Source organism: Pleurodeles waltl, chromosome 3_1, assembly GCF_031143425.1.
Source record: "Pleurodeles waltl isolate 20211129_DDA chromosome 3_1, aPleWal1.hap1.20221129, whole genome shotgun sequence".
Taxonomy (NCBI): domain Eukaryota; kingdom Metazoa; phylum Chordata; class Amphibia; order Caudata; family Salamandridae; genus Pleurodeles; species Pleurodeles waltl.
The window spans coordinates 684,426,479-684,441,158 of NC_090440.1; the positions used below are offsets into that span (position 1 = coordinate 684,426,479).

Below are 14,680 nucleotides of genomic sequence, written 5' to 3' on the forward strand. Positions count from 1 at the left end.
AGGGTGGCAACTCAGAGGAAGAGGATAGTGACTTGGAGGACAATTCCCCCCTACCAGTCCTATCTAGGGAGAACAGGGTCCCTCAAACCCTGACTCCAAAAATAATAGTCAGAGATGCTGGTTCCCTCAAAGGAGAGACCAACACCTCTGAAATCACTGAGGATAGCCCCAGTGAAGAGGACATCCAGTTAGCCAGGATGGCCAAAAGATTGGCTTTGGAAAGACAGATCCTAGCCATAGAGAGGGAAAGACAAGAGATGGGCCTAGGACCCATCAATGGTGGCAGCAACATAAATAGGGTCAGAGATTCTCCTGACATGTTGAAAATCCCCAAAGGGATTGTAACTAAATATGAAGATGGTGATGACATCACCAAATGGTTCACAGCTTTTGAGAGGGCTTGTGTAACCAGAAAAGTGAACAGATCTCACTGGGGTGCTCTCCTTTGGGAAATGTTCACAGGAAAGTGTAGGGATAGACTCCTCACACTCTCTGGACAAGATGCAGAATCTTATGACCTCATGAAGGGTACCCTGATTGAGGGCTTTGGATTCTCCACTGAGGAGTACAGGATTAGGTTCAGGGGGGCTCAAAAATCCTCGAGCCAGACCTGGGTTGACTTTGTTGACTACTCAGTGAAAACACTAGATGGTTGGATTCAAGGCAGTGGTGTAAGTAATTATGATGGGCTGTACAATTTATTTGTGAAAGAACACCTGTTAAGTAATTGTTTCAATGATAAACTGCATCAGCATCTGGTAGACCTAGGACCAATTTCTCCCCAAGAATTGGGAAAGAAGGCGGACCATTGGGTCAAGACAAGGGTGTCCAAGACTTCAACAGGGGGTGACCAAAAGAAAGGGGTCACAAAGACTCCCCAGGTGAAGGGTGATGAGACAACCAAAACTAAAAATAGTAAAGAGTCTTCTACAGGCCCCCAAAAACCTGCACAGGAGGGTGGGCACAGAGCCTCTTCACAAAACAATGGGTACAAGGGTAAAAACTTTGATCCCAAAAAGGCCTGGTGTCATAGCTGTAAACAGCATGGACACCAAACTGGAGACAAGGCCTGTCCCAAGAAAGGTTCCACTCCAAACTCCCATCCAGGTAACACTGGTATGGCTAGTCTCCAAGTGGGATCAACAGTGTGCCCAGAGCAAATCAGGGTCCACACTGAAGCTACTCTAGTTTCTGAGGGTGGGGTGGATTTAGCCACACTAGCTGTCTGGCCGCCTAACATGCAAAAATACAGACAGCAACTCTTAATTAATGGGACTAGAATAGAGGGCCTGAGGGATACAGGTGCCAGTGTCACCATGGTGACAGAGAAACTGGTTTCCCCTGGCCAATACCTGACTGGAAAAACTTACACAGTCACCAACGCTGACAATCAGAGAAAAGTACATCCCATGGCAATGGTTACTTTAGAATGGGGAGGGGTCACACAAATTGGTCAAGCGAGGAAGCCAGAATAGCTACAAGAGGACAATCTACGGATTTTGTATTTAAGGTGCTTTACGTTTGATTCTGAAGAATCATTAAACATGATGAGTTTGCTCCAGAAGAGCAAATTTTCAGACGTCCACTAAAATGAGTTTGTTTTCTACTGTCTGGAGTGAAGTTAGGAATGTGACTCATTACACGGGGGCATACAGACCCTGGTGGACGGCTCTCGGACCACCTGAGGGGTGAGGATCGACCACTCTCATAACATATCCCTATGGCCGGGATCTCTGTACTATGATGGATGCTAGTGCCTTGGCTGCGCCCCTCACAGCACTGCAGGTTTGCTGATCAGGTGCCATGCTTTGTGAGTAACGTAAATGTTGTTTCAGTGATTCGGGATGAAAACTAGAAAAGTGAAAAAAATTGTTCCTGCCTGTCATTTTTCTATAGATGTTTGTCAAAATGTTTCAGTCGTGCTTGCTCACAATTCAACCATATAAAAATAATAGTGTGTAATTCACAAGGTTTTCAAGAAGCAGTACAGGATCAAATCACAAGATTCACAAAAATAGAATATACTGAACCATGAGAGTGAAAAATCACTTAAAAGGATACAACGTATGTATATAGAACAATTATTGCAGAAACAGAAGAAAACACCACATACCAGAACAACTTTTGTGTCAACTTTTTCAACCAATAGTATGGAATTAAACACATTATTAGAGATGGCAAATCTTACAACTAGAACTCGATTTAGGCACACTGTTCAAAGAGACACCATTGTTTCCATATAAAAACAAACACAAAATCCTAAAGAAGTGGTCACCAGTAAAAAAAAAAAAAGCAAAGCTGATATTGAGAACAAAAAAACAGGACTTTTCCTTGCTGTAACTGTCTAAATTCCCACCCAAAATGTTATCACTTCCCTGATATTGCCCCATCCACATAAAGGCACCCGAATCAAACTAAAACAGTACAATGACTGCATCACGAACAATACTTATTGAAGTGCCCTTGTTGTTTACTGTGTATTGGGATGACTGAGCGCAAAATAAACTTTGAATTACAGAACAAAAAATAAACATTTGTCAACAGTTGGAGAAATCAGCAATAGCTGTTCACTTCAAGAGCAACCTGCATCATATTTTTCAACTCAAATTCGAGATTTCTGAACACATTTAGAACAATCCACAATTTGACATAGGGGTAAAAAATGCTATAGAGAGAGTCATATTGGATAAATAGACTGGATACATTGCAACTGGAGGTCAATAATGCACAGATAACCTGTATGAGCATAAATATGCCATGGCATAAAAAATATATTTCACAATAATAACTACCAACCGCTACAAACTGTAAAAACAAATAATAATCCTCTCAGTCTTTAAATCAACAGTACCGGTAAATTGCACTTCATAATCTGCCCATTCTGTTTTTTTGGGAAGATTGACTTTATCTATGCTATACAAAAAGAACAGATGATGGACGGAATGCAGAGCAAATCAAACATTCACCCCCAGTCACAAAGATCTCGGTTTAATCCATCATTTTTTTGCTCACCACCCCACTCCCGGTTGGACCCAGCCATATACAAATCAGTCTTGACCCTGTTCCTCATGGGAACAGTCCAGCCCAAACTGCCAAGCCAGGTCCTCCCTGGACCGGAAACAAGCATCCTAGGACCAAGCATTCTAGGACCAAGCATTCTAGGACCGGGTATCACCCTTCATCAGCTAGGCTAGCTTGAATCCAGTGGCGCAGGGAGCACGGGACCCACGTCTGGGATGGACGGAATGCATAGCAAATCAAACATTCACCCCCAGTCACAAAGATCTGGGTTTAATCCATCTTTTTTTGCTCACCACGTCACCCCAGGTTGGACCCAGCCATCTGCAAATCAGTCTTGACCCTGTTCCTCATGGGAACAGTCCAGCCCGAACTGCCAAGCCAGGTCCTCCCTGGACCGGAAACAAGCATCCTAGGACCAGATTCAGGGTATCACCCTTCATCAGCTAGGCTAGCTTGAATCCAGTGGCGCAGCGAACATGGGACCCACGTCTGGGCATACCCTTCCCACTTGGGGTGAAAAATGCAAAAAGAAAAGATGATGGACGGAATGCAGAGCAAATCAAACATTCACGCCCAGTCACAAAGATCTGGGTTTAATCCATCTTTTTTTGCTGACCACGTCACCCCAGGTTGGACCCAGCCATATGCAAATCAGTCTTGACCCTGTTCCCAAGACTGATTTGCATATGGCTAGGTCCAAACTGGAATGGCATGGGCATCAAAAATACGATGGATTTAGGCCCAGATCTCTGTACTGGGGGTGAATGTTTGACATTGTTCAGCATTCTGTCCATCACTTGTTCTTTTTGCATTTGTCGCCCTAAGTGGGAAGGGTATGCCCAGACGTGGTCCTGTGCTTCCCATGCCACTTCCCATGCCACTGGATTCAAGCTGGATTCAAGCTAACCTGGCTGATGAGGAGTGAAACCCCGAAACCAGTCCCAGGATGCTTGCTTCCAGTCCAGGGCAGACTTGGCCTGGCAGTTCGGGCTGGACTGTTCCCATGGGGAACAGGGTCAAGACTGATTTGCATATGGCTGAGTCCAAACTGGAATAGCATGGTCAGGAAAAAAAACGATGGATTTAGGCCCAGATCTCTGTACTGGGGGTGAATGTTTGACATTGTTCAGCATTCCGTCCATCGCTTGTTCTTTTTGCATTTATCTATACTATAACCATGTTAATAAACAGAATATGAGTGGTCTAGTTTTTGAAAATGGTTGTGCTCACAACATGATGGTGTGCGCATAATGTTTTATTTATTCATGTTATTTTCTTATGTTTTTGCCGATTGAAAGATGGCCACTATTTATTGGGACTCATGGATGAGCATGGTAACAGAGTGTTTTGTTTGTGTTTGGGACTATTGCCACGCAGACTGAAATGTATTTTCTAGGTTAAAATATAAATAACATTGCATAGATGTTTTATGATAAGTTTCATTTTGATGCAAAATACTAAACCTTGTTGAACTCATCCTAAAATGACATATGGTATTCAAACAAGGAACTGATTTCGTTTATATTCTGAACTATTGCCACGCAGACTGAAATGTATTTCCTGAGTTAATTTTCTGAAGATGTAGTCTCAGAATTTTCTATTAATTAGGTTTTACAAATGATATCGAGTTTGAAGTGATTGAATTCTATATAATGATTACCCCTGAACTTCAAACTAAACACTCAAAACATGGCCGCCGAGATTAAACTCTGATTCGCATCATTGGCATCATCTTTAAAACTTTATCTCAATTTTTGTGCATGTGTTCACTTGGTTCCACGTCGTGGGGAGAGTAGGACTTGTTAACTTGCGAGGGAAGTACAATCTCGCCAAGACAGAAGAATGTTTTTCACACGTTTGCTCCCAGGGGTGGTGTTAGGCTGTTTGGAAGGCGGATTCTCAGGGTTGCAACTGACAGCGGTGCCAGTTCACAGAGCATCGAATAGCATGTCACTGAAACTAGAGTTCATTATGTTGTGGTTTGGCCTGCACTATCACTACTTTGAGCTTGATTTAAGGTCGTAAACCATACGCAAGGAGATTGAAGTACGGATGGAATTGCCGTGGTACATTTTAGTTGATCTTATATACAATGGTATACATGGTGACTCTTTAAATAAAACACTACAGGCACAGTCGGCATCGATTACTGGTTGAATTCCGAAAGGCACAATTTAGTTAACCCTATATAAGGTGGTATAAGAAGGTAACTGTTTAAGTGAATCTCTACGAACATAGTAGACATAGATTAGGTGGCGTACCCATTTAAATATCTGGCTTCTCGTTGAACGTTTGTTTTACGTTCCAGCGACAATAAGTTGATTTGTCCTGAAGGACACTGCGTCGGAAATGCACCGGGAGTTATGATTGGTTATTTTATCAGTTATGGTTTTGGAGTAGGTTAAGGGAACTTACTACAGTTTTGGAACATAGCTCATTTCAGTATAGTGCAATATGTATATAATATACTTTGAATACATACTTTTTTAAAAACACTGGAGTGATGGGTGGGTCATGGTAGAAGGGCTCAGCCCATCGTTTCTGGTGCGGTTTGGGATTGTAACGTTGTAGCAATAGTAACGTAGGAATAGGCCTGCAGACAGAAAGCCTACCAGACCAGCACGACCATATATTAGAAAAAAGTTTAATGTGCTTTATAAAAGGAGTGCCTGAGTCATTGCTACTAATTTCGGTCGCAAACTTCACCATCTGGAGACCTCTGTTTGAATGCAGACTTACAAACGTGACTGATGTGTGCCATCCTAGATAAATCACGATTTTTGCTTCAGCCTCACTTGCTTTATATGGTTGGAGTGGCCTGAGACTATGCAGTTTTCTCCGTAGCGCTCGAGGCTTGCAAACCTTGTTCTTGTGTACCTGTGTTTTTTAAATGTCAGCATATCACATTCTACCAAGCTGTTTACCTTCGAGGGAAAGTTTGTGTTTTTGTTTCCTTATACGTGGATGTCAGCAGAACTCTAAGGGTTGTTTTTTCATGGTTCATTGAGACTTATTGAAGGTTTGTTCTTACACGACTGATCCCAACACATGCTGGGCCTCCAGAACCAGAGCCACTTTCTGCGATAAAGCAGAAAGGACGCTTGGGATTCTTGTACTGGGGCCACGTGACCCCAAAGGCAGACACCGAGTTGTACACACAGTGCAAACCTGCGCCATACAGCAGTCACTTTGCAGCCAGGGTGCACGCAGTTAAATACGCTGCATACATAATGCACCCTACTGTCACAGGAAGTCAAATCATAGGAAGTGACATCACAACCCTGTTAGACCTCTAATTGTAAAAGCAATACTTGTTTTGTCTAGTCTATGATAGTTAAACATTCATTGCTCAACTAGGGAACCTTCAAACCGTGTCTGTATACTTGACTAAAGTTCATTAGTTTGAGCATTCACTGCTGAGGTATTTTTGCGTGTTGCATCACAGATTTAGCTCCCTAACTGGTGAACTCGACCTTATAAGACGAGAGAAATAAGTAGCATATTAGATTGGTTGACATTAGCTCCATCTAAAACTGTTCTTCGTAAACAGCAATGGATAAAAAGAAAATACATAGCACGCTCTTGTGATATTTTGAAATAACCTGTCCTATCTCTATCATAAAAGTGAAATGCTTTTGTTTCCTTTTAGCCAAAGGACAAAACCTTCCCCCTGAAACATTCTTGTCACTAAAGAAACATCACCTTGTGTGACATCGAAGGTTTTCACACAGTGATCAAAGGATAACCGGTGTGCAGTTCCCACCGCGGCCAATTAAGAGCTCCGGATTCACCTTCCTGCACTGGGCCTGCCCGGATGCTGACAGAAAGTATCTTGTCGGGAAACATGATGGAATGTGTATGCAACCGCGTAGGCGAGCAGCTGGAGCCGGCTGGAAGCGGCCTCGCCGCGCTAGGGTGCCACTGCAAGGCTGCGGTATGAGGGGATCTGTTAACGTCGCCCGGGCCCGCCTGCCCACTCTGTCGAGGGCTGTGGAACGTCGGTGCTTCACTCACCAACTCATGAATGACTGACTTACCTTCAGTACAGCGCTTTAAGCTGGATGATAAAAGTGGGAAGCCTCTAAAAAGGGTGTGGCGTAACAAGCGTAACAAGGAATCCGTTGCAAGAGGCGTGGCCTATACAATTGATGGTGTGGCTTAAAACTGGTAACTAATGCTTCATTTACTTACCTGGTAATTGCATTACTCTGAGTCCTCTTCTCTCGCTTCCATTCATTATAATCACAAGGCAATTCTGCCTCACAGACACCTATCATGTGGCCCCTCATCTGTAAATAAAAAGCACCCCCCAATACTCCCGTGTATACCACGCAATCTGACACAACCCCAAAAATAAACGTTTTGGATGGCCTGGCACACAAGGGAGGGTGGGAGGGATGTAATGAATAGATGCAAGGAAAGAGGCCTCGGAGTGATGCAATTACCTTGTAAGTATTGAAGCATTATCACATCACCTACTCCCTCGCTTACCTTTGTTACAATCATGAGATGTACAAAGCGACACAGGACAACCAACATGCTATTCACAGACCCAAAGTTAACAAACGCAAAAGAAACAGTCATGGATCACTATATAGAAGTCATAGGTGTCAACACCGTAGACCCATACACCTGATCCAAAGCAACACCCTGAACAACACAAGAATGAGAGGCAAAAATCAAAGGGGAAGACCAGGTGGCAGCCCGTGGATCAGAGCAAGGAAAGCCCTTAAACAAATGACACACCACACCTTCAGGATCGAGCAGGGTAGTCCAAGAACACCTAAAGACCTTAATAACAGCCCATGAAAGCTGAAGGGTGGCAACCCAAAGTAGCCTCATTCAGGGGAAACACCAATACGTCGAACAAGGCACCGTAAGTAGTAATCCCTACACCAACACCAGCCACTGAAGAAACACCAATACTCAATAAGAGAAATTAGTAGAGCAGCGCCGTGCAGCCTTGGGAGTGGGAGCAAAACAGCCAGGAACCCCTGAATGCATCCGGCCTAACCTTCCGACCTCCAAACTGCATTCTGAATGGAACCACCACCAGCAACACAGGGAACGACCGAGGAGAAGGAACCAGTGGCTACATACAAACCTACACCCACCACAATTCCACAAGAAGAGGAAACCAAGAGTAGCAAGGACAAGCTGGGGCAATCAACCGAACAGACGTCCCCTCCTTCCACACCCCGAGAGAGAACCAAAGAAGTACAATGTCACAGGTGGAACTGGCCATCTATAGGGAAGCCCCACAGAACCGGAATCTCTGCAAACATTTCCAGATGGAGACAAAAAGCCACCGAAGACGGAGGCACCCTGCTGAGACTGTCCGCCAGAGTAATGGATACCCCCGAAGTGAATCACAGAGAGATCCAACAGACGAGACACCCTCTAGTGAAACAACCAGTTTGCAATCCATGCAACAGACAGAGGGGGTCATTCTGACCCTGGCGGCCATTGACCGCCAGGGTCAACGACCACGAGAGCACCGCCAACAGGCTGGCGGTGCTCTCAAGGGCATTCTGACCGCGGCGGTTTGGCCGCGGTCAGAAAGGGAAAACCGGCGGTCTCCCGCCGGTTTTCCGATGCCCTCAGGAATCCTCCATGGCGGCGCAGCTTGCTGCGCCGCCATGGGGATTCCGACACCCCATACCGCCATCCTGTTCCTGGCGGTTCGCCCGCCAGGAACAGGATGGCGGTATGGGGTGTCGTGGGGCCCCTGGGGGCCCCTGCAGGGCCCATGCCAATGGCATGGGCACTGCAGGGGCCCCCGTAAGAGGGCCCCACAAAGAATTTCAGTGTCTGCTTAGCAGACACTGAAATTCGCGACGGGTGCAACTGTACCCGTCGCACCTTCCCACTCCGCCGGCTCCATTCGGAGCCGGCTTCCTCGTGGGAAGGGGTTTCCCGCTGGGCTGGCGGGCGGCCTTCTGGAAAGCCAGAATGGCCTCCGCGGTCTTGCGACCGCGGAGCGGCCATATGGCGGTTCCCGCCAGGCGGGCGGCGACCGCCGCCCGCCGGCCTCGGAATGAGGCCCAGAGACCTCCACCTCTGCCTGCACATAAAAGCCAAGGCCATAACAATGGCCATGTAGAGCAAAACAACCGCCCTGTCCAAGAACCGAGGTCTGAGACTGGGACCAAGAGCCTCAGACCCAATGCACCCCATCTCTGCCCCCGACTGATTGTCATCTATTGGTACAATCCTGGGAAGGAGAACGGAGAGAGGAAGACCTTCGACTGATGCACCTCCTACAGCCACAAACCCAGGACCCTCCTGACCTGGCGAGAGACAGGAATCGGAAATGAGCCAGGATGTGTATCAGTCAGTGCAAGTGACAGCAAGCTCAAGAGACCAAAAACTTAGTGGCAGCCAAATCCCCCTGAACCTGCAGCCAAAGAGCAGCAGTCGAAACAGGCTGGGCCAAAAGATTCACAATGTGGGGCTAGTTCTAAGCCACTTCATATCTTGAAAGGTGACCAACAGAATGAAAACCTGCCCTGAGAAACTGACAGTTGCACCCAGAAACAAGAGGGGATATTCCCAGAGTTATAAGAAAACCGTCCTCACAATGGACAGAACCCCCTGCATGTTCCAGGACCAGAAGCCTGGAAGGAGCATGATCCAGCCAATTGTCCAGGAAGGGAGGAAGGAAGACGTCTGAAACAAGAGCCTCAGCCATAGGAGCTGAATAAACCCTGTCTGTCAAATCCAGATTAGCAGCGGAAAATGATTACTAAAGGGCGCCCTCCACCCCCATGTCCAGAGAAAAAGAAAGGGGAACAGTCCCCAGGAGCAATGTCTGAGCGACCAATGAGATAAGCCAACACAGCATCAAACTGACCTAGGTGTGGCAGAGAGTCCTCTCCTTCTGCCAGAGAGAACAGTTTCTGCAACAACCTGGGAACCGAGGAGCGGTCCAAGTCCCTCCATAGTCCAGTAATGAAGTCCATAAGTAAGCCATGAAAAGGCAGCATAAAGACAGGATGCCGAACAAATGGAGGGAACAGGCCTTCATCACCAGCCTGGGAAGGAAAAGGAGAAAAACCCACACTCCTCTGAAAGTACTGCGGAATATCTAGAACCTCCTTTCTACGCACATATTGCCCTGCAGAAGTGGAGGGAATGTCCACCTCTGAACCTGAGGAAGTACCAGCTAGAGAAGCAACCCTTCCCCCGGAAGACCGACTTCCACTGGCCCCTGACTGCGGCCCGCCCTCCAATGCCCTGGACACAGCAGCCTAAACCATAGCCAGAACCTCTGCTGCCAAGAGGAAGCCAGGAGGCTTAGCAAAATCCACGGACCGGCCATGCCTCCTGTCATCAGCACGTTTCCCCACCATCAGGACAGAACATGAACAGGAAGCAAGTGCCCCCCCCCCACCCCACCCAGTAAGAAGAAAAAACAACAGGTACCACATTTTTTTTTTTGGTTAGTAGTGTTCTGTAGCGCGAATTCCACCCAAAGATATTTGGAACGCTCGACACGAGCACTAGCCATGCCACACAAGAACACATCCATCTTGGCAGGCGCTGGGACACTAAGTAAAATGCTCCAATCCACTGACGAGTGCCAAAAGGCACCACACATGCAGGCATCCAAGATATCAACCAATGTCAGAATAACCACAGCAGCATGGAATAACAAAGCAAAAGAAAAAGGCCTCTCCTGAGGCCCTTACTGTTTGCAGCAGGCAGACGAGGAGCCACGCGTCTCCAGGCGCTGCAGTAACCTCCACCAGCTACTGCAGCAGCCAGGATCCCCCGTGACCTGGAAGCACAGCCCTCGGCACAGCGAGCTGGCAAACGCCATCTACCGGCTCAAAGAGGAGCGCGTGAGAAGAGTGTACCACGTCGCCCTCCAACCAATGCATCCCTAAGGGTGAAATGCCGGTGGGACGGCCCTGTAGGGACCGAACGGCAAACCACAACATGGAAACTCCAAACGAGAAAACAGAAAACAGCCGCAGCACTGCACACAGCTGACGCGTCTTGTAAGACAAAAATGAACAGGAGGATTGGGAGAGGGGGCCTTTTATTTGCAGGTGAGTGGTCACGTGATAGGTGTCTGGTGAGGCAGGATTGCCTCATGATTGTAATGAAGGGAAGCGAGGGAGGGGACGAAGAGGTAATATCCATAACTAACCATAGAGCACCACTCGACTAGTATTCATCCACCTATAACAAGCCAAACCTGATTACTCTGCCAATGCTTGTCAGAAGTATCAGGTAAATAAGTAACATGCTGTGAAAAATTAGAATTGAAAATGTTTGAATTCTGAAAATATGAGACTGTGAATTAAACATCAAAGTTGTTCTGTGAAAGGGATAAGTGTCTTTCCAGTGTTTCAGCCACTCCCGTTCTTCCTTTCACAGAAGTTTCCTCTGAAGTCTCTCACTTTCCTAGACACTTGAGCCCTTTTTTCCCTCATCCTTTTGAAATGCTTCATTTGCATATCTCACAACGCATCTTTTTCATTTTCAGAACTCTCTTTTCTCTCTCTCTCTCCCTTATGTACTATCCTGCATCTCCTTCAGCTTCCCATCCCACGCTCAGGCAACGGACTGACTCACCTGTAAACACTGCATTTTTTTTACCTTCACCCAGTCAATTTCACCAGCTGTGTACCCCTCCCCACCCCCGCTCCTCCTCATACTGTCACATAGAATCACAATTACAATTAGCACTCGTGGCCCTTGTTCTGTGTGATCTGCAGTGAGGCCAAGGATTGGATGAGCATGTATTTCAAAAACCTTGGCAGCGGTAGAAGCTCATGCTGCCTTTTGCCTCCGCTCAGAAGCTCCCAATCGTTGCTCATTATAAACAAACACCTACAACGTCAGCTCACGCAGACACCTTGACACAATTTACTTCACAGTATGCACTAGGCATACATTATATGCTGCATGCAAAAAAATACAGAAACTCAACATCCTGGAAAAAGGAAACATTGTTAGGGAATGCAAGGTTAAGTAAAATGTGAAATGTAAACAGGAATTGTGTCACTGACGAATTATTTTAGAGGTTTTACAGCCACTGTTCAGAAATTGATCAGTGTTTATGCTTGTAAAGTTAAGGACATGACTATACGGCTCTATATGGACCCTTTTAATGTCAGTTTTTAGTTACTAGCAGGTCTGTGACCCGGAGGGACTGCCCCACATAAAGCCCTGCTTCAGTACACGATCTTCCTACAAACTCTCGATCCTCTGAAATGTCTCCAGGCATCAGACAGGGTACAGAAACCTGTAATGCCAGTCATGTGCCCTGGGTGACCGCTAGTGATCACGGCCTTAGGGCAGCACAGGTATTGAGGATACAGCCATGCCATCTGAAGAGAAAACGGCTGAACAGAATTTCACCCAATTTGTCAGAAAGCTAGATCTTTAATGAGAAAGTGTGCTTTCTGTGATTCGGTCTAAACGTGTTCAGCCATTTTTGAGATATTAAGGTTAAAAAATAGAAGTATTGAATGCAGTGGGACTCTTGCGGGACTCCTTTGGGAAAACAAACTGTTTTCACATATGACTGCAATGGGACCAAGCGGTCACTGCCTGGTTGCAACATGTGAGAAGAAATGGCTGGTCCCCGAGTCCTGAGAAATACATTAAAAACACATAGAAGGGGGCAGGGAAGGGATATCCTGACACCCTAGCCCACGTGGAGCGATCCCACAGGGGCTTTCTCAAGGGGCAAAAATGTAAAACACATTTCTCTTTTGCTCCTCAAGATCCCATGGGACTTCCATGGGAGCCAGCTCTGCACCTTGTGCTCCAGAGAGTCCTGCAGGGCCAATTTCGTTTTAATAAATGAGAATGTGGGGTGTGGAGCAGTGGGCAGAGATTGGCGGCCCACAGAGGTTTGGGTGTGGGGCCAGGCCTCAGGCCAACCCCATGCAGGGCACAGCCAACAGCCGTGAGTGGCGGGGAATTGGCTTGCTGCCAGGGGTTGGATGCAGGACAAGGCCACAGGCAATGCCCTGTATTTAAGACCCTGTCTTGCATGGTCGTAGACCGAGCACGGCGGGGGATTGGATGCAGATATATTGTGACAAGACATTACTTTCCATTAAAACAACATAGAATTAACTGAGAAAACCAAAGGTTAAGCTGGAGCCATACGTAAGCAAAGTAGTGCGTTTTTAACTTGTGTTAAAAAAAAAATCTCAGAACGTCACTGAAAAAACGAAGGTTAAAATGGGGCTATACGTGGATGTCATCATAAGGAAATGATCAGAGTTTAAAACCAAAAAACAATCAAATTGACCAGTCATATGTGACTGAACTAAGTATAACTTGCACCGTTATGATGCTCTGCTTATTACCTCACATAATACATCAATAATGACAAAAGAAATATATGACAGTGCAAGTTATACATAGGTCAGTTATGTATAACTAGTCAGTTTCAGAGGTTGTTTTTAATTTTATTTTAAAACAGTCGTTTTTTTCATTATTAGAAGACCTATGTATTACTCCACTTTAACCTTGTTTGTTTGCAGTGAAAATGTGTGTGCATGTGTGTGTACATGTGTATGGCTATTTTATGTGTGCCTATTAATAAACCTCCCCCTTATTAGATTAAAGTTGTTCACCAGTCCTTTGCATATGTTAAGGCAAGTAAAGGCTGGAAGGGTGACCATTTTCGCTATTCTCTATATCAAGTCAGATTATGTTCAACAGCAAAGAAGAGTTACTTGTGTGCAGGCCAAAGTCTCACAGAAAACGTTTCCCCCTCAGTCATCAATCTCTCAAGATGTGTTCAGCGAGACCAAAGAACCAGAGGGACAAGAGGTCTGAACTTCTAGTCTCGTCATAGAGGGGTTGGAACTCAAGACAGCTGTGTCCACCTACAGCCAGTTGGTGTTTTTTGGGTGCTCATTTGTCGATGGCCAGGGATGAGAAAGGTTTCTTCCAAGTACACAATATCTGCTCCATCAGAGCGTCACTGAAACAGAGAAAGGCTTTGGTTTTTACATAGGTGACTGAAGACTGGGTGATGAAGTGTTCTTGTCTCTAATGTGTCAGGACAAATGTCTATAAAGTCAGCCTAGGCAGTGATACACTTCTATAAAAAAAAGGCAAAAATTGAAATGGAATGATAAATAAGACCCCATAAATGGGAGAAGGTCTTGCTCAGAGGGCTAGATGTACGACGGCCTAACGCGGTCCAAAACAGCGAAAATCGCGGTTTGCCACAGCAAAATGGGCTGGTACGATGTACCATCCCTATTTTGTGAACTTGCAAAATAGGGATTTGTGACTCCCAGTTAGGAAGGGGCGTACGGAGGATGTCTCTTCCTAATTGCGAGGCACAGGGGGATAAATGACTGTTTTGTGACCGCAATTGCGGTCACAAAACAATCACAGTTACCACCAATTTCAAAGTGGTGATAAACCATTCACAAACGGGAAGGGATTCCCACTGGACCCCTTCCCCTTTGTGAATGGATGCAAAAATATTTTTTCAGAGCAGGCAGTGGTCCCAGGGACCACTGCCTGCACTGAAAAATAAAAAATAAATCATTTTTCTTTTTGAAATGCATCCAGTTTTCCTTTAAGGAAAATGGGCTGCATTTATAACAAATAGAGTTATTTAAAACCAGTCACAGACATGGTAGCCTGCTGTCCCCAGCAGGCCACCATCCCT

At 45.9% G+C, this 14,680-nt stretch overlaps 1 protein-coding gene across 4 annotated transcripts in view; it reads right to left on the reverse strand.

Annotated features, from left to right (window-relative positions):
• COL16A1 (collagen type XVI alpha 1 chain) overlaps window positions 1-14,680 on the reverse strand; it is a 717,464-nt gene that overhangs the window by 476,912 nt on the left and 225,872 nt on the right. The window lies entirely within an intron of this gene.